Source organism: Mobula birostris, chromosome 16, assembly GCF_030028105.1.
Source record: "Mobula birostris isolate sMobBir1 chromosome 16, sMobBir1.hap1, whole genome shotgun sequence".
In the NCBI taxonomy this organism is placed as follows: domain Eukaryota; kingdom Metazoa; phylum Chordata; class Chondrichthyes; order Myliobatiformes; family Myliobatidae; genus Mobula; species Mobula birostris.
In genome coordinates, this window is record NC_092385.1 from 74,671,565 (window position 1) to 74,694,411 (window position 22,847).

General features: G+C 43.5%; 1 long non-coding RNA gene across 1 annotated transcript; it reads left to right on the top strand.

The window, feature by feature from the left end:
* The first annotated feature begins 660 nt into the window (after window positions 1-660).
* LOC140211229 (uncharacterized) lies at window positions 661-22,323 on the top strand. The gene is made up of 3 exons (XR_011889401.1): window positions 661-3,692; window positions 13,351-13,471; window positions 22,286-22,323. It is a non-coding gene; the product is annotated as an uncharacterized lncRNA (long non-coding RNA).
* Window positions 22,324-22,847: the final 524 nt, after the last annotated feature.

The following is a 22,847-nucleotide window of genomic DNA, read 5'->3' on the forward strand; positions in this document are numbered from 1 at the left end:
GGTGAGATACTGCGTCCGGTGATCCCGATGTGGCCTTCTATATATTGGCGAGACCCGACGCAGACTGGGAGACCGCTTTACTGAACACCTACGCGCTGTCCGCCAGAGAAAGCAGGATCTCCCAGTGGCCACACATTTTAATTCCACATCCCATTCCCATTCTGACATGTCTATCCACAGCCTCCTCTACTGTAAAGATGAAGCCACACTCAGTTTGGAGGAACAACACCTTATATTCTGTCTGGGTAGCCTCCAACCTGATGGCATGAACATTGACTTCTCAAACTTCTGCTAATGCCCCTCCTCCCCTTCGTACCCCATCCCTTATTATTTATGTATTTAGATTTTTTTCTCTCTCTCCCTCTCACAATAACTCCTTGCCTGTTCTCCATCTTCTTCTGGCGCTCCCCTCCCCCTTTCTTTCTTCCAAGGCCTGCCGTCCCTTCTCCAGCCTTGTATCCCTTTTGCCAATCAACTTCCCAGCTCTTGGCTTCATCCGTCCCCCTCCTATCTTCTCCTATCATTTCAGATCTCCCCCTCCCCATCCCACTTTCAAATCTCTTAATATCTCTTTTTTTCCATTAGTCCTGACGAAGGGTCTCAACCCGAAACGTCAACTGTACTTCTTCCAATAGATGCTGCCTGGCCTGCTGCGATCTACCAGCATTTTAGTGCTTATTTAGCACTACCATGGTATACATTGTCAGGATGCCAAGATGTAGCTGGAGTCTTCAGAAAGGATCCAATCCCTGGCATGTTTTAGAACAGATCTATCAAGATCTAGATCAAGTTCAGTTTATTACCATTCAACTGTACAATGCCAAATGAAACAATGTTCCTCCGGACAGAGGTTCGCAACTCAGTACATATAACAGACTCTGCAATGCTCCTGATAATTGATTTCAATAGATAATGATTGAAGTCTTGAAAATGGAAATCTTTGACAACCTTGGCCATGTTTAGTAGTGATCAGGCATAATCGAAGATGATCTGTACAAATCACGGGTACAATTCCATAGAGCATTTGGAGAAAATTGAAACTCCGGCTGTCTTCTCCTCCTTCTTCTTCTTTTACGGCAGTTGGCACCCAGCTTAATGGTGCATTACCACCGTCTTCTGCTCCAGAGTGTGCAATAGGCTTACATTCCAAATTCCTTCACCCAATCATACACACACACACACACACATACCCTAACCTACATTTTATCCTCCCATCTTTGGCCATCCTAGCACCCTATTCCTGCTTATTTATCATATCCTATAAAAAATCCCTGTACCCCTTAAGAAAGCTAAAAATACCCTGACCTGTGCTCTCTCACCCATGCCCAGCATCCCTTTTAATGTGAATTCCTGCACTCCCAATTCCCTTAGTTTAATTCTCATCATCTCTCTTTGTGTCCCTTACTTCCTGCAACTCAGAACTACATGTTCTACTGACTCCTCTTACTGACATTCCTCACACAATCCTGTCTGGTGTTTCCCTATCATTTTCAATGTTTTGTTTAACGTACAGTGCCCCAGCCTTATCCCAGTCCACACAGTCTCCTCTCTTCTGTATCCACTACCTACCCTAGTACCTGCAACACTTTTTTGAGTTAATATAAATGCCTCCCTTTCCCCTCCCTGTCCCAGCTTTCTTGCCACATTTGGTTGATTTTTTTCCCAGATTACACACTTAACCTCTGCTTTACTGATACTAATGTGCATTTCCACATTTTCTTTCTTTAACGCCCTCTTTGCCAACACATCCACCCTCTCATTCCCCTTCACCCCTACATGTACTGGAACCCATAAAAATTTTACCTGACCTCCCTGGTTTGCAATTCTTGTGACTGACTGAAGGACTTCATAAAGTACATGTTGCCGTCTGTTTGAGTGAAAAGACCTTAAACTTGCTAGAACTGAGGATGAATCTGAGCATATCAACACTTTGACTTGTCTAGCTTTCTCCACCCATCGTAACGCAACCAACACTGCCAGCATCTCCACTGTATACACCCCTAATTTATTAGATGTTCTTTTGCTGATTCCGATTTCTTTTGCCGGCATAGCCACTCCAAACCCTGTCACTCCTGTTTCAGGTTCCTTAGCACCATCCGTATAAATCTGAGTATAATCACTATATTTTTCCATCACATGACAGTTAAATGCACTTACCAAATCAGTTCTATATTTTCCTTTCCTTTTTACCTCTAACAAATGCCAGTCTACGTCAGGCCATACAAGCTTCCATGGAACTACAATCGGATAGACTACTGAAGGACTTATCCTTAGATCAAACACTCCACATTCTTTAGCAATATCATTCCCTACCTGACTAAAGTTATCCCACTGAAACCTCCCATTTTCCTAGCACTCCTGCAACACTCCTTTTGCAGGGTGAGAATCATTGTGTCCTGCAAATTAGGCCAGTAGTTTGCCATCAATTGCATCCTTCTTAGTTCCAAAGGCATTACTCCCATTTCTACCTGTAGGGCTGATACTGGTGATGTTTTAAAAGCCCCACTGCACACTCTCAAGGCCTGAGCCTGAATCACGTCCAGTTTCCTTATACGAGACCTAGCTGCTGATCCATATACTATATTTCCATAGTCCAACACAAATCTTACTAAAGCTACATACACTCTCTGCAACGCTGAACAACTTGCTCCCCATTCCCTACCAGTCAAACATCTCATCACATTTATTACCTTTTTACATTTTTCCTCAACTTTCTCGATATGGTCTGCCCATGTTAGTTGTGAATCAAATATAACTCCCTGAAATTTAAATGATCCAACCCTTTCTAATTCAATCCCATACGTCCTTAACTTCTTCCCTACCTGGTGAAAAATACAATTTGAGTTTTTTCTACTGAAAATCTACATCCCCAATCATAACTCCAATCCACCACTTCATTAATTGCTCCTTGTAGTTTCCTGATTATATGCCCCATGTTCCTGCCTCTTTTCCACAAGGCCCCATCATCTGCAAACAGTGACCTACCTATATACACTGGTACCTTTGTGAAGATATCATCAGACATCCCACCTCTCCCGGAAGTTCCAGGAGTCTCCCACATATCGATAGCGGCTCCCTGACGCCCGGAAATTACATACAATATCCCGGAAATCGATTTTTTTGAGAGGGAGAGGGAGCATCCTGATTGGTCTCTCTTTGTGCTAAGAGTGGTCCCCAAGATCAAGAGTGGTGCGAGGAAACAATATGATTTGGCGATATGAAACGATATGAGTCAGCTGCACCTTTCCTCATTCCCTGTCACGCACTGTTGAATATTAATGCACACGAGGTCATCAGTGACCCAAGATGTGCAAAGGTATGGGTCCGTGACCCATTTTTGAATGTCCCCGGTGAATCATCCATGTCAGCGCGGGAAAAAGATCAACTCCTCGATCTTGCAAATGACGGTGGGCTGAAAAGTATATTTGACATAACATCTCTGCCGGCATTCTGGATCAAAGTCAAGGCTTAGTATCCTGAGATAGCCACAAAAACACTGAAAACGTTGCTTTCATTTCCAACATATTTCTGTGAAGCGAAGTTTTCTGCAATGAATGCAACAACAACTAAATTACGGAGTAGACTGGGCATAAGGAACACCCTTCCAGTATCGCTGTCTCCCATCACCCCTCAATAGGACCGTGTTGTTGCAGGGAAACAAGCCCAGGGCTCCCACTGATTCAGCGATATTGGTGTGTTGCAGTGATTTTATATGTTCATACGAGGAAAATATGCGCTGTATGTTTAATATCCAAATGTTACTTGAAATGTTATGATGCTATTGACTTATAAGTGACTTATAATTCAGTGGTCCCCAACCTCCGGGCCGTGAAGAGTACAGCAGTGGCCAGAACGCACCTAGCACATCTTTAAGAAAAAAAAACAAAATAAACAAGCTAATTAATTAGGTGCCGCCCGGCACGTAAATGTTGGCCCAGATCAGAGGCGATTGCCGATTGCGTCATCTCTGATCTGGGCCGACATTTATGTGCCAGGCGGCACCTAATCAATTAACTTGTTTATTTTGGCTTTTCTCTTAAAGATGTGCTGGGTGCGTTCTGGCTACCACTGTACCGCTGCATTCTTCGCGGCCCGGAGGTTTGGGACCACTGTTATAATTGACATACCACTACATTCATGCAAGGAAAATATGCGCTGTGTGTTTAATATTAAATTCGTTAGATGAACCCCTTTAGAAATGAAATTGAGTGTATTAGCCACTTACAAGTGACTTATACTTGACTTATCACCTATATTCCGGTCGCGTTTAACACCTCCACATCCCCCCCCCAACCCCGGGTCGGCCTGTCTGCAAGAATATTGTTAATATTAAACTGGTCCGCGGTGCAAAAAAGGTTGGGGACCCCTGATTTAAACTAGCTGGCTAGCTGCCAAGGAGCTACGCTATTGATGTCCTACGTGATGAGGCCAAACTCCCTGTAGACTTGCTTAAAGTTGTAATAGAATAAATATAATAATATAGTACACATATTTTAATGTCACATTTGCTGCATATACCCAACTTGGTTTACAGATTAGACAAAATCACTAAACAAGGTATTGCATACTGTACACCCTCGGAGGTCGAGGTGGGGGTGATATGGGGTTGTGGGGGGTGGGGGTGCTACCTCCCTGAAATGAGTTTTTGCAGGGTGGGATGTCTGTATCATTGATCATAATGATGAAAAGTAACGGGCTAATCACACTACCTTGAGGTGTGCCATTTCCCACTATGTATTGTTTTGATAATTCTGATCCAATCCAAACTTGAAGTTTTCTACCAAACAAAAAACCTTTAATCCAATTAAAAACTCTCCCACCAACCCCATTGTGTGCAGTTTAATTAACAATCCCTCCTTCCACATCATATCATAGGCTTTTTCAATGTCAAAGAACACTGCAAACGCTGACTCTTTATTTGCCTGGGCGTTTCTTATTTCAGTCTCTAACCTTATCACTGAGTCCATGGAATCCCTTCCCTTCCTAAACCACTCTGATAACTTGCCAGCATTCCCCTCTGCTCAAACTCATACGATAACCTTTCTGTTATCATCCTTTCCATTATCTTGCATATATTTGATGTTAATGCTATTGGTCTGTAGCTAGTGGGTTTTGACGGATCCTTGCCAGGTTTCCTTATTGGAATTACTACTGCTTCTTTCCATGCACTTGGTAATCTGCTCTCCTCTCACACTCTGTTATAAAAATGCAGCAACTTCAAGAGCGCTCCTTCTCCTAGATTTTTTAGCATAACATAGCATATCACATCTTTCCCTGGGGAGGTTGGTCTTGACCTCTTTATTGCTCTCACCATTTCTGCCAACGTAAATGGATCATCAATTACATCATCTGTTTCTTTCCTCCTGTTTAACACACCTAGGCGTTGATTCATTGTTCTTTCCCTTCTCCTTCTTCAGACAAATTTTCTGAACTGTGTATCTGCACAGACGACTTGGCCATGATCTCAGCCTTATCCCTACTGGAGACTGCTGTTTCCTCCTCAGATATCATTACTGGATATTCCCATTCCCTTCTGTCTCCTCCCATCCTCTTAATCATTCCCCATACCTCTCCCACAGGTGTGGTTCTTCCTATTTTGTTGCAAAAACTCCTCCAACTTGCCCTTTTAGCTTGATGTATAGTTCTCTTCACCACTGCCTGTGCTTTCTTATATTGAATCAAATGCTGCATATTATGGGTTCCTTTAACTAGCCTGAATGCTCTATTTCTGTTTTTTACAGCCTGACAACATTCCTCTGTCCACCATGGCACCAGTTTCCTATTCATCCTATTTTTACTCCTGGGTATCGATCCTTCTTCTGCCATAATAATTGCTGAAGTCACCTGACTGTTTAATTCATTTATATTTCCAGAGATGTCAATCTTTGTCAATGCTTCTTCACTCAACTTCTGGAACTTATCCTAATTTGCTTTTCCAAACACCCACTTTGGAATTCCACCACCTGGTCTTACTTCAATTATTTCACCCACTGAACACAAAACTGGGTAGTGATCACTGTCTATTGCTGAAGCAGTCCAAACTCGCCAGTTACTAACGCCAACCAACGTATTAGACACTAACGTAATATCTAATACTGACTCAGTTCCTGTTGTTAAGTTTATCCTTGTTCCTCTGCCATCATTCATACACAACAAATCCCTTTCTTCAATTACCTTTCCAATTGAATCTGTAATCGTATCCCCCCCATATTGTGCTATGAGCATTGAAATCTGCACACCACACTACTTTGTCTGTTTTGTCCTTGTATCCTTAATAGGCTGTCCAAATCCAACCTTTTACATGGATTGTAGTAGTTAATTATAACCACTCCCTCCCCTTTCTCCCACACTTCCACCACTATGTATTCCTGATTATCTCCTTTTTCCAATATCCTGTATGGTATACCTTGTTTGATTAACATTGCACAACCCCCTCCTCTATTCTATAACATAGAATTGTTTATTTCGGCTTTTTTCTTAAAAGTGCGTTGGGTGCATCCTGGCTTCTGCTGCACCCCTGCATACTCCACGGCCCGGAGGTTGGGGACCACTGGTTTAGACAGTGGGCTGAAAGGCCTGCTTCTATACTGTAACTCTTTCAAATGAATCATGAGGTTGCAGAGGGGCCAAGAGTGCAGGATATATATCACAGTGGTCCAGCTCAATATTTAATACTCAATCAACACAACAAGGATCAGAATCAAGGTTAGTTCCACTGGCAGATTTTATGAAATTTGTTTTGCAGCAGCACTACAGTGTAATGTAAATTACAATAAGGAGTATATATAAAAAAGAAAATTAAAATAAATAAGTAATGCAAAATGAGAGGGAAAAATCTCTGAGGTAGTGTTCATGGGTACATTGTCCTTTCAGAAATCTGATGGTGGAGAGGAAGAAGCTGTTCCAGCAATGCTGAGGGTGTGTCTTTGGGCTCCTGTACCTCTTCCTTGACTGTGGCAATGAGAGAGGAACATGTTCTGGGTGATGAGGGTCCTTAATGAAGGATGCCGCCTTTTTGAGCCAACACCTTTTGAAGGTGTTCTCAATGCTTTGAAGGATAGTACCGATGATGGAGCTGGCTAAATTTACAACTTTCTGCAGCTTTTTCAGATCCTGTGTTGTTGCCCCTCCACACCAGTCAGTGATGTAAACAATTAGACGGCTCCCCACAGTATATATGTAGAAATTTTCAGTGTCTTCGTTGACAAACCAATACTCATCAAACTTCCAATGAGATGTAGCCACTGTTGTGCCTTCTTTGTAATTGCATCAATATATTGGGCCTGGCATAGATCCACAGAGTTGTTGACACCCAGGAACTTGAAATTCTCATCCTTTCCACTTCTGATCTCTCGATGATGACTGTTGAATTTTCCTTGACTTCCCCTTCCTGAAGTCAACAATCATTTCCTTGGTCTTACTGACATTGAGAGCAAGATTGTTGCTGAGTTTCCACACAAACCACCACTCAAACATCATCAAAATACAAGAATCGACAGTGACTTTTGTGCTACTTGTGAACATTTTTGTGCAAAAACCTGCCGGCATCTTGCTCACAGTAACAATATATCGAAAGAACATCACTGGTGTCAAGTAATGTTATGTCATGAAATCACAAGTGGTTCATTAAAATGGTAAGCTTGTTGAACTGCTGATCACACTAGCTGATATCTGCAGTCAGATTTGTGTATAATTCTAGATGGCCTGAATACCATGCATCCTTAGTTCGTAAACTATAGCATCTATAACCTTTTCACATCCTGTCCATACTTGAAACGATCAGATGCAGCGGATCTTTGGAAAAGCTTTACTTACGTAATAGCAGAAGCTAGCAGCTGCTTGACAAATACCTTTCGCAAGGTGCAGCTCTTGAACATAAAAGCACAGTCATGTCATTCTGTTGAACTGGCCACTCCTGCATCTCCATGATGCCATGAAAATCAATAGACGACAGACTCAAAGACTGTTCAGAGACTTTTAACCGTTCTTTGCGCAAGTGCCTGAACAAGAGGAAAAGATTAAACTGCCACGAAAGAGGGAAATGTTGTGATATTTGCTTTGAGATAATTTGATCTGAATTTTACTTCTTTTCCCAGGATTATTTGTATTAATTACAGTGGATTGCTTCAAATAAAAAGGTCAGAGGCAACCTTTAGGGAATACTGCACTAATGCTACCAAGTCCCTTTGCACCTTCAGTTTCTAAATTCTTTCCACATTTAGAAGCTAGTCTATGCCTTTATTCCTTCTGCCAAAGTGCAGGATCAAACACTTCCCCATGCCTTATTCCATCTGCCACTTCTTTTCCCATTCTCCCAACCTGTCCAAGTCTTCCTGCTTCCTGCTTCCTCAACACTGTCGCACGCCCCCCCCCCACCCCTCCAACATCTACCTTTGGTCGTAAAATCATCAATTCCATCATCCAGATTACTAACATTTTGGCCACAAATTTCAACAATTATTTTACTAGACAAACAATCATTACACAACCCACTATGACATGAATTGTGTTTACAAAAGCTAGTTCATTGGCGAGACCGACGGTGGGAAAGCTGCGCTGCCTGGGTCGTAGTGCAGCCACTCAGGGGAGGAGACGCCTGGCAGTGTAGGAGAGAGCAGAGGCCTCTGTGGTCACACCAAGATCCAAGCTGGTTTGGAAGGCCCCTCCCTTCGGCGCTACTCTTCAGTGTTCACTTGGTGCTGCTCTCCAGTGTACGCTCAGTGGAAGAACAAGTTGGTTTTGGGCAAAATCCCATGCACACTATACCACTTAGGGTATTGGGCTATATTTATTTTGCGTCAGTATGCTTTTATGCTATCATTACCATTTGTACTACATGTGCTATTTGCTGTGGTGCTGTTGGTAATGTGTTTTGCATCTTGGACCTGGAGGAACACTATTTCATGTGGTTATATTCTTGGATGGTTGAAGGATAATTAAACTTGAACTTGAACTAATATTAGTAGCAGTAAATGGAAGCAACTAGAGTGCTATAATTGTTTTATTTAGAGGTGGAGCAATTTGGGCATATGTGATTCCAATGCAATGTCAATGTTCTTGACTTAACTTCCTCAAAAGCGAACTGTTATTTTTATCAAACCAGTTCAAGCAGTTTACCCAAAAAAAGTATGCACTCAAACATGCCAGCCTTGTCAGTTATATTTACACCAATTTAAAAAAAAACAGAGAAATTCTTGAAGTCTTCCTTCATTTACTTGTTGATAAAGCTGTAATTTTGGAAGCTGTTTGACACCATGCACAGATCCAAATCAATAATACGTACAAGAATGGTTCCTACTTTGTCTGCCAATGTTTGCAATGTGGAAAATTATCACCGAGCAGGATATAAAACCATTAACTTTTTGTTGTTGCTTTTGATTTCCAGATCAATTAAAATTAGTTCTAAAAATAAAATTCACATCTTGTTCATTTGGAAGGAGGATATTACCATTTGACTGAAAGCAACATGTCACCCTCTCCCCTCTCACCACACAAACAAGCACACATGCACAATAAATGAAAAAACTGTCTTACAAAATGTCTGGATTCACAGTATGTTAGAGAGGGCCAAGGTTTTAGTTATTTTTTAGTACTGTTAAAATGTTGGCTGAAGAAGAATTTTCCTAATGGGGAGTTTAAATCTTTTATCATAATCTTTCAATATTCATGCAATGCTTTTTTGATGGAATATTGGTAATTTTGTTGAAATATGACAGGTGAGCATCATTTACTTCAATTAGTATGGAGCTGCAGGACAATTAGAATCCATTGGGATCATGCTGCATCAATGTAGTGCACTCCACATTACAACATCAGCACTTATATTGTAAATGCACTAGGCACTTTAGGGGAACATTGCCAAGCAAAAGTTATGCCATGGCATATAATTGAGATATTGTGGCAGATGACCAAAAATCTGATCAAGAAGATAGAGCTACTTGAAGTTTTGTAATGAGAACAAAGAATTACAGAGGTGGAAATACGGTCATACCTATAGGAAGAAAATGGCTAAATCTACCTACATTGTCTGTGAACCATATGCTTAGACATTACAGAACCACCAACCTAGCTTTAGTTCTGCTGTTGTTTGCAGGGTGTTTGTACGTTCTCCTTGTGAGGGCATAGGTTTCCTCCAGGTGCTCTGGTTTCCTTCCACATTCTGGAGGTACAGGTGGGTAGGTTAATTGGTCATATGGGTATAACTGGGCTCACTGAGGGCTGTTGGCAAAGCTGTATCTCTAAATAACAAAATAATAAACAAATGCAGAAGCTGTAAAAAGAAACAAAGGGAGAGGGGGACATATATTCGCTAAGGTTAATTATCTCTGAACCACTGTATTTTTTTTACTTCGTTCACCCCTACAAAATTCACAAGGCTGTAAGAAATTGAGCACCAGAAGTCTCTTGGAAATGATAATTGATCAAAGACCAATTATTTGAAAACTGTAAAAGCAGCACTTCATCAAACCAAACAAATAGCACAACAGAGGATTTTGGCAAGGTGCTGTTGGCGACCTGTGCCCTAGAAGGGGTGATGGGCAAAGAAGAAAGAATACCTCCTTCCTGATGGTAGTGATGGGAACAGGCATGTCCTGAATAGAGAATACAGAGCTGCAAAGGGATATGACTTCAGAACAATTTGTAATCAATGAGGAGAATGTTAAAATTTCTTGTCATTTTAAAAATTCTTAATTAAAATCTTTTGATTTTTCTGGTTATTGTCAGGTAATACAATCAGTTTTGGACTAGGTTATTTTAACTCATGCTTTTAAGTCATAAGTTTGTGGGGTCATATAAAACTTAAAAACTTGAAATGCTATATTAATACACTATAGAGAAAGTGCTGTAGAGAGAAAATGCTGTGTTTTGAATGAGAGAGTAGGTTAAGATGACAATTTATTGAAGTTCGAGTTCAAAGCTATTTTATTATCAAAGTACGTGTATGTCACCAAATAGTATTTCGGATCCATTTTCTTGCAGGAATTTACAGGAACTATGAAAAAATGTGCTATAAAAAGTTCTAAGGCACTATGCTTAGGGCACTGTGGTAGAATAGTGATTAGCATGTTGCTATTACAGCTCGGGACATCAGAGTTCAATTCCAATGTTACCCATAAGGCGTTTGTATGTTCCTCCCTGTGAGCATGTGTGTTTTCCCTGGGTGTTTAGTTTCCTCCCACAGTCCAAAGATGTGCTGATTAGTAGGTTAATTGATCATTGTAAATTGTCCTGAGATTAGGATAGGGTTAAAAGGGTGCATTGCTGGGTGGTGCAGCTCGTTGGACCAGAAGTGCCTGTTCCACCTGTATCTCTAAAGAAAGAAAGAACCTGAGGAACTTTTCAGGTGTTCTGATCAATATTTTTTCCTCAATCTATTTCCCTCTGATTTCAAATCCTTCAATAATCTCGTCCACTCGTAATTCTGCATTCTCTTATATACGCCCCCTTGAGAAATCCATGGTCATCAATTCTGGACCGTTGATCATCTTAATGTATTATCCTATGTTATAAAAGTATTTAAGGTGGTTGCTAAGGCACCTGGGTGTGTCACAAGGTGTTGTTGATACCTTAACTGAACGACATTTCTTAATGGAGAAAATTATGCCTGTAATTTACATAATACAGTGCTAACCTACCTTATGGTCATTTGTTGGAACAAACTTTAAAGTGAGCATGCTACCAACAGAGTAATATATTTAAAGAGCATAATTGGCAATTCAAAACATTCATCGCAAATGACTATCAAAGCACAGTGCAAAACACTATTCTTTATACCATTTCAAAACCATAATTCTATGCAATGTAAAATTATTAATTTTTTATGTAATTTGGTTAAATAACTCAATAAACTGTAATTAAAGATTATATTAATGAAAATACAAATTGCACCATGCATGATATAATTTGAATATTTATTAGTGAACACTTTTATTGCCACAGTTATTGAAATCCCTTTTCTTAGAAGATGGAATATTTATGTTTTTCTCATCTGGGCTGAATTAGATATTGAGTACTAAATAGTAGATCTGACTGTAATACGTACATGCACTCTGTTCTATCATTCATTAGTGCTCTCTACGGTATTAGTATTGACAACCTGAAGTCAAGAAAATTCAGATGACACAGATGGTGTCTTTGCCATCTGCGAGAGCCTGATGAAGGTTTGATAATCACATCTTAGTTGTCTGGAGGAAGTGTGAGTAAAAGGTGATGAATGAGGGCAAAAGACAGTGTGAAAAAATAGCTTGAGTTGCAGACAACAGCAGCTGCTGAAAATCTGAAAAAGATATTGCTGGAAATACTCAACAGGTCAAGCAGAATCGTAATACAGAAAGAGAAAAAAAAAGTCACTGTTAGACGTTAATTACCTAAGTCAGAAAAAGAGTCTGTTTGACTCAAAATGGGAAGGCTGATTGTTGAATTTGGCGAGTCTTGAGGACCACGGTGTGCTAGAAGATCAGTCTTACATTAGGATTCACGTGTAAGAGCCAAAACTGAGCCACTGTAGTGTAGCAGTTAGCACTACAACAGCTCAGTGCTTTCCAGAGTATGGAGTTCAATCCTGGTGCCACTTGGTAGGGCATTTGTACATCCACCCGTAGATTTCCTCTGGGTGCTCCGGTTTCCTCCCACAGTCTAAAGAAGTACGAGGTAGGTTATATGGCTATTGTAAGTTGTCCCATGATTAGGTTAGGGTCAATTGGATCTGCTGGGAGTTGCTGGGGTGGCGTGTCCCGAAGGGCCTACTCTGTGCTGTATCACTAAATAAAAAGTAGGAATGGGATAGAGAATAAATGTACCAGGCAGCTGTTGTCTAAATTGAGGTGCTCATCAAACTGGTCACCAAATCTACATTAGGTTCCACCAATGTAGTAGAGGCCATTCTGTGAGTACGCTAAAATGCAGGAGTATTTCTACCTCATCCGGAAGGACAATTTAAGTATCTGGATGGTGGGAATGGAAGAGATAAGAAGAGAGTTGATCATATGAGAAGCTACCATGACAAAGAGAATGCTTGTTGGTAGCAATGGAAAAGTGAATCATACTGTCACCAGAAGCAGCAGTTCCTTCAGAGTGCTGCAAGGGGAGTGGAAAGGTAGATGGGTCTGAAGGAGACAGTGAATATTACAGAGGACTACCCTATGCATGTGGATGCTGGTGGGGTGTACAATGAGTACAAAGGAAATCCTATCCTTGCTGTGATTGAAGGAGATGTGGTAAGCGCAGAAATCTGAGAAATGGAGCAGACACACCTGAGAGCCTTGTTATCTACAGTAGAGGGGAAATCAAAATTAGTTGAAAAGGAAGTCATCCCAGAAGGACTGATGTGCAAAATGTTAACATCAACAGGAGGATTGGAATGCTGACTATCGCATGGGGATCGCTCTGCTGCTGGAGAGGAGAGACTGCATTTTAATTGCTGGGGGATCGCTCTGCTGCCGGAGAGGGGAGACTGCATTTTTTATCACTGGTGAGATCATTCTGCTACAGAGAGGAAGAATATTGCCCAGGTTCTCTGTGTTTTGGGTGTTGGCTTGTACTATTGCCTCTTTTTTCAGTCTTATGGTTTTCTCGTATTCTGTGTTTTTCACCGGATCTTCCTCGGTTTTTGTCAGTGAGGGAGGGGGATTTGGGGGTCAATGTGCCTGTTCCATTTTTGCTCATTATTTTGTGTGGGGAGGTGAGATTTGAGGATTGATGATTCCTAGTTTAATGGTTACCTGGCAAAGGAGATTTCAGATTTCAGAGTTGTATACTTTGATAATAAATGAACCTTTGAACCTTTAGTGCCACATTGCTGGAGAAACTGAAAGAACAGAATGGGATCGCTACAGGACGCTATGTTGCAAGGTATAGCTGATAAGGAGGACAGTCTGTGAGCTTGTGACTAATATTGGTCACTAACATATCCCTGAAATAGAGATGGAAAGATCATGGAGGAAGGAGATTCGGAGATCATCCACGAGAAAGTTGGGGCAGGATGAGAACAGCTATCTATTTTCAGGAAAAAGAGCTGAGGGAGCCAGAATAGGTTTGAACCAGGGCAATATCAGGCAACTCAAAGCGAGTCCGATATACCTTAGAATCATGCATGTTTCCATAGCAACATCTTTGATTTGGAGAAGTCAGTGAAATTAAAGGAGAAATTGTTCAACGTGAAACTAAGTTCAGGCATGCAAAGGAGGGTAGTCTAGGTTTTATTTGGGCTTTTATCCCACACTGACCAACAACCACTTCCCTTCTTATGGCACTCCCCATCCAACCACAGGAGATGCAGCAACTGTTCTTCTTTTATCTTTTCCATTCCTACCATCCAGGAATCTGACATTCCCTCTGGAAGAGCACTGACCAACAACCACTTCCCTTCTTATGGCACTCCCCATCCAACCACAGGAGATGCAGCAACTGTTCTTCTTTTATCTTTTCCATTCCTACCATCCAGGAATCTGACATTCCCTCTAGAAGAGCAGTGTTTACACTTTTTTCCATTGAAGAAACCAAATACAAATTGGGTGTCTGCTTTGCAGACATCCACAGGATGACCCTAAGCTTGCAGGTGGCTTGGCACTGTAGCTCTCCATCTCACTTCTACTCTGATCTCTATTTTTGCCCATCTGAGAATTGTAGCAAAATCCAGCATTAACTTGAGGAAAAGAATTTCACCTTCCGTCCAGGTATTTCCAGACTTTGGAACTCAACACCATGCTCAAGAAAAGTATTTCTCTGTTCATGTCAGAACTGATGTAGGTTCATTGACTCACTTTTTCTCACATGTTGCTAGATCTACTGAATATATACAGCATCCTGATTATTTCACATTTGCAGGTCATCGATACAGTTGTGTAAAGATTATGTTAGGCTGGGGATGAGCTATAAGCAATATGACAGGGGACACAGAGAAATAGATTGAATAGCCACAGTCGGGAGCAGTTATTACCCTTCAACCGACAGGCTCCTGAACCATAAAACCATATGATATAGGAGCAGAAGTAGACTATTCGGCCCATCGAGCCTGCTCCGCCATTCAATCATGGGCTGATCCACTTCTTCCAATCATCCGCACTCCCCTGCCTTCACCCCAGACTCTTTGCTGCCCTGGCTAATCAAGAACCTATCTATCTTTGTCTTAAATGTACCCAATGACTTGGCCTCCACAGCTGCTCATGGCAACAAGTTCCACAGATTTACCACCATCTGACTAAAGTAATTTCTCCATGTCTCTGTTCTAAATGGACGTCCTTCAATTCTGAAGTCGTGCCCTCTTGTTCTAGACTCCCCTACCATGGGAAATAACTTTGTCATATTTAATTTGTTCAGGCCTTTTAACATTCAGAATGTTTCTATCAGATTCCCCCCTCATTCTCCTGAACACCAGGGAATACAGCCCAAGAGCTGCCAGACATTCCTCATACAGTAACCCTTTCATTCCTGGAATCATTCTCATGAATTTTCTCTGAACCCTCTCCAATGTCAGTATATCCTTTCTAAAATAAGGAGCACCAAACTGCACACAATACTCCAGGTGTGGTCTCACAAGTGCCTTATAAAGCCTCAACATCACAACCCTGCTCTTATATCCTATACCTCTAGAAATGAATGCCAATATTGCATTTGCCTTCGTCACTACCGACGCAACCTGGAGATTAACCTTTAGGGTATCCTGCACAAGGACTCCCAAGTCCCTTTACATCTCTGCATTTTGAATTCTCTCCCCATCTAAATAATAGTCTGCCTATTTATTTCTTCCACCAAAGTGCATGACCATACACATTCCAAGATTGTATTTCATTTGCCACTTCTTTGCCCATTCCCCTAAACTATCTAAGTCTCTCTGCAGGCTCTCTGTTTCCTCAACACTACCCACTCCTCCACCTATCTTTGTATCATCGGCAAATGTAGCCGCAAATCCATTAATGCCATAGTCCAAATCATTGACATACATTATAAAAAGCAGTGGTCCCAACATCGACCCCCGTGGAACTCCACCGGTAACCGGCAGTCAGCCAGAATAGATCCCTTTATTTCCACCCTCTGTTTTCTGCTGATCAGCCAATGCTCCACCCATGCTAGCAACTCCCCTGTAATTCCATGGGCTCTTATCTTGCTAAACAGCCTCATGTGTGGCACCTTGTCAAAAGCCTTCTGAAAATCCGAGTACACCTCCTTTGTCTACTCTGCTTGTAATTTCCTCAAAAAATTGCAGTAGGTTAGTCAGCCAGGATTTTCCTTTCAGGAAACCATGCTGGCTTTGGCCTATCTTGTCATCTGCCTCCAGGTATTCCATAATCTCATCCCTAACAATCGATTCCAACAATTTCCCAACCACTAATGTCAGGCTAATTGGTCTATAGTTTTCTTTCTGCTGCCTCCCAGCCTTCTTAAATAGCAGGATAACCAGTGTGGATAACTTCACTCAATTCAAAACTGAGCTGACTTCACAATCTAAGTATTCAGTTTCTAGGATTCTACAACTCATGCTCTTGGTATTATTTATTTATTTGGACTTTGGTTGTTTGTGTACAGTTTTTCATTGATTCTACTGTATTTCTTTGTGCTACTTTGAATGCCCGCATGAAAGTGAATCTCAGGGCTGTATATGATGACATATATGTACTTGGACAATAAATTTACTTTAAACTTCGACCATCTAAATGCATGCTCAAATCCCATGATGGTAGCCAAGGAGCCTTAATTCAGTTAATTAAAATGTATTTAGAGCTATTTTTACAGAAAATCCTGTCAGTAATTATGATTGGGCAACTATCAGATTTATGTAAAAATTGATCCAGTTCTTTATTGTCCCCTAATGAAAGAAATCAGCCTTCCTTGCCCACTGTGGCATCTTTACTTTACTTTATTGTCGCCAAACAATTGATACTAGAGCGTACAATCATCACAGCGATATTTGATTCTGCGCTTCGTGCTCCCTGGATTACAAATTGATAGTAAATATTAAAAATTTTAATTATAAATCATAAATAGAAAATAGAAAAGGGAAAGTAAGGTAGTGCAAAAAAAACCAAGAGGCAGGTCCGGATATTTGGAGGGTACGGCCCAGATCCAGGTCAGGATCTGTTCAGCAGCCTTATCACAGTTGGAAAGAAGCTGTTCCCAAATCTGGCCGTACAAGTCTTCAAGCTCCCGAGCCTTCTCCCCAAGGGAAGAGGGACGAAAAGTGTGTTGTCTGGGTGGGTCGTGTCCTTGATTATCCTGGCAGCACTGCTCCGATAGCGTGCGGTGTAAAGTGAGTCCAAGGACGGAAGATTGGTTTGTGTGATGTGCTGTGCCGTGTTCACGATCTTCTGCAGCTTCTTTTGGTCTTGTACAGGACAACTTCCATACCAGGTTGTGATGCACCCTGGAAGAATGCTTTGTACGGTACATCTATAAAAATTTGTGAGGGTTTTAGGGGACAGGCCAAATTTCTTTATCTTTCTCAGGACATAAAGGCGCTGGTGGGCCTTCTTGGCAGTGAACTCTGCTTGGTTGGATCAAGTCAGGTCTTTTGTGATATTGACCCCAAGGAACTTAAAGCTTTTGACCTGTTCCACTTGCGCACCACTGATGTAAATTGGGTCGTGTGGTCCGCTACTCCTTCTGAAGTCAACAACCAACTCCTTCATCTTGCTGACGTTGAGGGATAGGTTATTGTCTTTGCACCATACCACCAGGTTCTTAATTTCCTCTCTGTACTCAAACTCATCATTTCCTGAGATACAGCCTACAATTGTTTTGTCATCAGCAAACTTATATACTGAGCTTGCTGGAAACTTGGCTACACAAACATGGGTGTACAGTGAGTACAGCGGGGGGCTGAGTACACAGCCTTGTGGGGCACCAGTGCTCAGAGTGATTGTAGAGGAGAGCTTGTCCCCTATTTTTACAGCCTGGGTCCCGTCTGTGAGGAAGTTGAAGATCCAGCTGCAGATCTGAGTGCTAAGGCCCAGGTTCCGGAGCTTAGGAATCAGTTTATTTGGAATGATGGTATTAAAGGCAGAGCTGTAGTCAATGAAAAGGAGCCTTACGTATGCGTCTTTATTCTCCAGGTGTTCTAAGGAGGAATGTAGGGCCAGAGGGATGGCATCTGCCGTTGACCTGTTGCTCCAGTAGGCGAATTACAAAGCGTCGAGGTTGACCGGTAGGCTGTGGTTGATGTGTGCCAGAACCAATCTCTCAAAGCATTTCATAACAATTGATGTCAGAGCCACAGGTCGATAGTCATTCAGGCATGCCCCACCTTGCTGTTCTTCAGCACCGGGTTTGTCGTTGCCTTCTTAAAACATGAGGGGATCTTAGACTGAAACAAGGAGCAGCTGAAGATGTCAGCAAACACTCCAGCCAGCTCGCTTGCACAGGCCCGGGGAACCCGTCCTGAGACACCATCTGGGCCCATCGCCTTCCTTGGATTTATCTTCAGGAAGATCCTTCTAACGTCCTCCTCAGAGACGAGGAATCTCGATGCCACCAGGTCCGGTTCATCCGGAGGGAGCGGGACGCTCCTCTTCTGTTCGAATCTTGCGTAGAATACGTTAAGTTCGTCAGGAAGAGAAACGTCACAGTTATTGATATTCCCAGCCTTTTCTTTGCACCCAGTGATCTCATTTAGACCCTGCCATAGTCTACTGGCATCCCTGTGGTTAGCCTGGGCTTCCAACTTGGCTCGATATTGCCTCTTGGCGCCCTTAATGGCTTTCCGGAGTTCACGCCTGGATTCCGTGTAGCGACTGGTATCCGAGGACCTAAAAGCCACAGCTCTAGCCTTCAAAAGGGACTTGACCTCATAATTCATCCAAGGTTTCTGGTTAGGGAATACCCGGATCATCTTGCGAGACACACAGTCCTCCGTGCATTTCCAAATAAAGTCCGTGACAGCTGAGGCATACTCATCAAGGTTAGCTGCCAAGTCCTTGAATACTAACCAGTCCACCGATTCAAAGCAGTCACGGAGGACCTCATCCGTTTCCTCTGTCCAACGCGACACCACTTTTGACACCGTGACCTCCCGCTTCAGTTTCTGTTTGTATGCCGGGAGGAGGAGGATGGTCCGATTTTCCGAAGTGAGATCGTGGGACGGAACGGTAGGCATCCTTGACTGCTGTGTAGCAGTGGTCAAGTATATTCGGGCCTCTAGTGGGGCAGGAGACATGTTGGTATAACTTTGGCAGCACCTTTCTGAGGTTGGCCTGCATAAAGTCCCCGGCTGTAATGAGCAAAGCCTCCGGATACCTGGTCTCAAGTTCACTGATGTTGGGATACAATATGTTCAGAGCACACTCCACATCCACCTGGGGGGGAATGCAGACCACTGTCAGTATGATTGAGGTGAATTCCCGTGGCAGATAGTAGGGACGACACTTCACCGACAGGTGTTCCAGGTCCGGGCTGCAGGAGCTTGTCAGTGCCACTGTGTCCGAGCACCACGCAGTGTTGATCAGTAGGCAGGCACCACCTCCCCTTGTCTTGCCCAAAGACGCCGTGCGGTCCATCCGATGGACTCCGGCACAGTCGGGGGTGGCAGGGGAGAGCCAGGTCTCGGTGAAACAGAAGATACAGCAGTTCTGCATCTCCCTGCAGTAGGTGAGTCTTCCTTTGAGATCATCCACCTTGTTCTCTATGGCTTGCACATTAGCTGGTGGGATAGTGTGCATAGAGACCCTGAAGCCCCTCAGCTTCATTCTGACCAGCAGCCCAGCTCTTTTCCCACGCTTCCTCAGTAAATAGTGCATCTTTCCAGGTTTCCATTGATGTAGTGTGTTGTTGTCAGCTCTTTGAGGTTGGTGAACGCGTCCCGCGGGGATCGATCGGCGGATTGCGTCGTCGGGCCGAGTGACAGGGAAGGCTCCGCTGCCACTTCCAGCTGCCGGGGGCCCAGTCTGTCGATTGGGTGGGGCCCCAAAGCCCACACTTAATCCCGGGGGGCCGGTCTCCTGGCTGAAACAAGTCCTTAAGCCGAGTCACGGTTGCGGAGGCCTCCGCTCCAGCCGAGCCTCGGGCTCGATTTCCGAGGTCGGCGGCGGAGGCCTCATTTCTGGCAGCTGTGGATGGCCACCAATGGGACTTTACTGTGGTCACTCCAGGGAAGCGTCTGGAGCACCTCGAGGTCTCTGCCGTCACTTCTGTGTGGTTGTCTGCTCCGGAGAGGTGCTAGTCGGAATGAGCCGTGTCTCCAAGCGCTCTGGCACAGTAGCAGGCCGTGGGTCTCCGGGAACGTGGTGGGCCTCGGACCAGGCCTCGCTGGTCGGGTCCAGGTGCGATCCGGAGTTGAAGAAGCAATTCTGGCGCAGTGGTCTTCAGCTGGGTCAGTAGCTTCGCCAGGGTGTTGTTGATCTTGCTGGATGCAGTAGATTGAAGGTTTAGAAGGGTTTCTCAGGTATAGGATGGTGTAGAGGGCAGTTTGCTTGGGAGAGCACACACAGAGTCACCAGTTACCAGCGCCATCTTGATCAATACCATCTTATCAATCTAGTGTGGTTAACTTTTAATTGCCATGTTTTATGCAGTTAGAATAGGCAATGAAGTTGGCATTGCAGAGACAACAGCAAGTTAATTTAGATTTTAGAATTGAAGGATACCATGGTAGTGTGGTGGTTAGCACAGAGCTATTACAGCTCAGGCCGATGGAGTCCAGGCATTGAAATGCATGGTTTATCTCTGGGTCTCAAGATTCCTCCCACAGTCCAAAAATGTACCAGTTAGTAGGTTAATTGGTCATTGTAAATTGTCCTGCGACTAAGCTAGGGTTAAATCGGTGGGTTGCCGGCCGTGTGACACGAAGGGATGTAAGGGCCTATTCCATGCTGTATCACTAAATGAATAATTAAATAAGTTATCATTCAATGCAGAATTTGCCTCCTCTACATTAATGCACCACCTCTCAAGACAACAATCTTGATGAGGACAAGGATGATATTGAAGAAGTTGACAGGTTGTTACACGAGCAGGATATGACTTTGTCAGTGTGGATGTCCTATTAATGACCATGAATGAGTATCTGTACTTACTTCACTTTGCATCCATCCCCTTAAACAGAGTGCACAGAGTGGGGCCAAGCATACTGTACCCCCCCCATAATCATGTATAGTAAAGCTGTAGATACATTATTCCAACAGATGTCTGCTTAACATGTTCCCTCCTGCACCACCACCACCATAAAATTAGTTCACGTCAACTCTAGAATCAGAGTCAGAGTCAGAATCAGGATTAACACTGCTGGCGTATGTCATGAAGTGTGTTGTTTAATCTCAGCAGTGCAGTGCAATACATAAAAAACCTATCAATTACAAAACAAATATATATAAATTAAATTAAATTGTTGATGCAAATAGAGAGCTAAAAATAGATAGGTAGCATGTACATGGGATATTACCATCAAAGAGGAGGTACAGGAGCTTCTTCACCCAAAGTTTCAGGAAGAGCTTCTTCCCCTCTGCCATCAGATTTCTGAATGGACAAAGAATCCCCCCTTTTTGCATGACTTATTTAATTTGTTTTTCTTTTTTACTTAAACTTCTTATGGTAATTTATAGTTATTATGTATTGCAATGTAGCACTGCCACAGAGGAACAAATTTCACAACGTATGTCAATGATTTTAAACCTGATTCTGATTCTAAGTGTGGGTTCATTGTCCATTCAGACAACTGATCGTGGAGGAGAAGAAGCAGCTCCTGAATCATTGAGGCCTGTGTCCTTAGGCTCCTGTACCTCCTCTCTGATGGTAGCAATAAGAAGAGGGCATTAATGGTGGTTGCTGTGTTTTAGAGGCATCACCTTTACGTTCAGGGTCCACAAAGAGAATATGTGTTCCGCCATTCGGTGAAGGAGAATCCCCACCCTGTCGGTCAGTGAAGGAGAATCCCCACCCTGTTGGTCAGTGAAGGATATTCCCCACCCTGTCGGTCAGTGCAGGGGAATCCCCACCCTGTCGGTCAGTGAAGGATATTCCCCACCCTGTCGGTCAGTGCAGGATATTCCCCACCCTGTCGGTCAGTGAAGGGGAATTCACAGAAAACAAACAGTATTAGTGTCGTCTGCCTGTGTTTGACTGGCCTCCCCCGCAGCTGTCAGTTGGCAGAAGGTGCAGGAGTTGTGGGTCCCATGCCACCGGCTTTGAGAACAACTGCCTCCTACAGCCTTCATGTTTGTGAACAGTCTTGCCTTACGCTGCTTGTTGTGGACTTGCTTTGCGGACTCTGCAGTTCATGTTCCTTGTGATTTTTGTTTATTGCTTGGTTAGCATTTGTACTATTTGACTGGGGTGCTTCAATGCTGAACTATCCCTGCAGATGTGGCTTTTGACCATCAGCACAGCGCTGAGGGCCCCATCGACACAATATTGAGGACCCCTATTGACACAGTACTGAGGGCCCCATCGACACAATATTGTGGACCCCTATTTACACAGTACTGAGGGCCCCATGGACACAATACTGAGGACCCCTATTTACACAGTACTGCGGGCCACCATTGACACAGCACTGAGGGCCCCACCGACACAGCACTGAGGGCCCCACCGACACAGCACTGAGGGCCCCACCGACACAGCACTGAGGGCCCCACCGACACAGCACTGAGGGCCCCACCGACACAGCACTGAGGGCCCCACCGACACAGCACTGAGGGCCCCACCGACACAGCACTGAGGGCCCCACCGACACAGCACTGAGGGCCCCACCGACACAGCACTGAGGGCCCCACCGACACAGCACTGAGGGCCCCACCGACACAGCACTGAGGGCCCCACCGACACAGCACTGAGGGCCCCACCGACACAGCACTGAGGGCCCCACCGACACAGCACTGAGGGCCCCACCGACACAGCACTGAGGGCCCCACCGACACAGCACT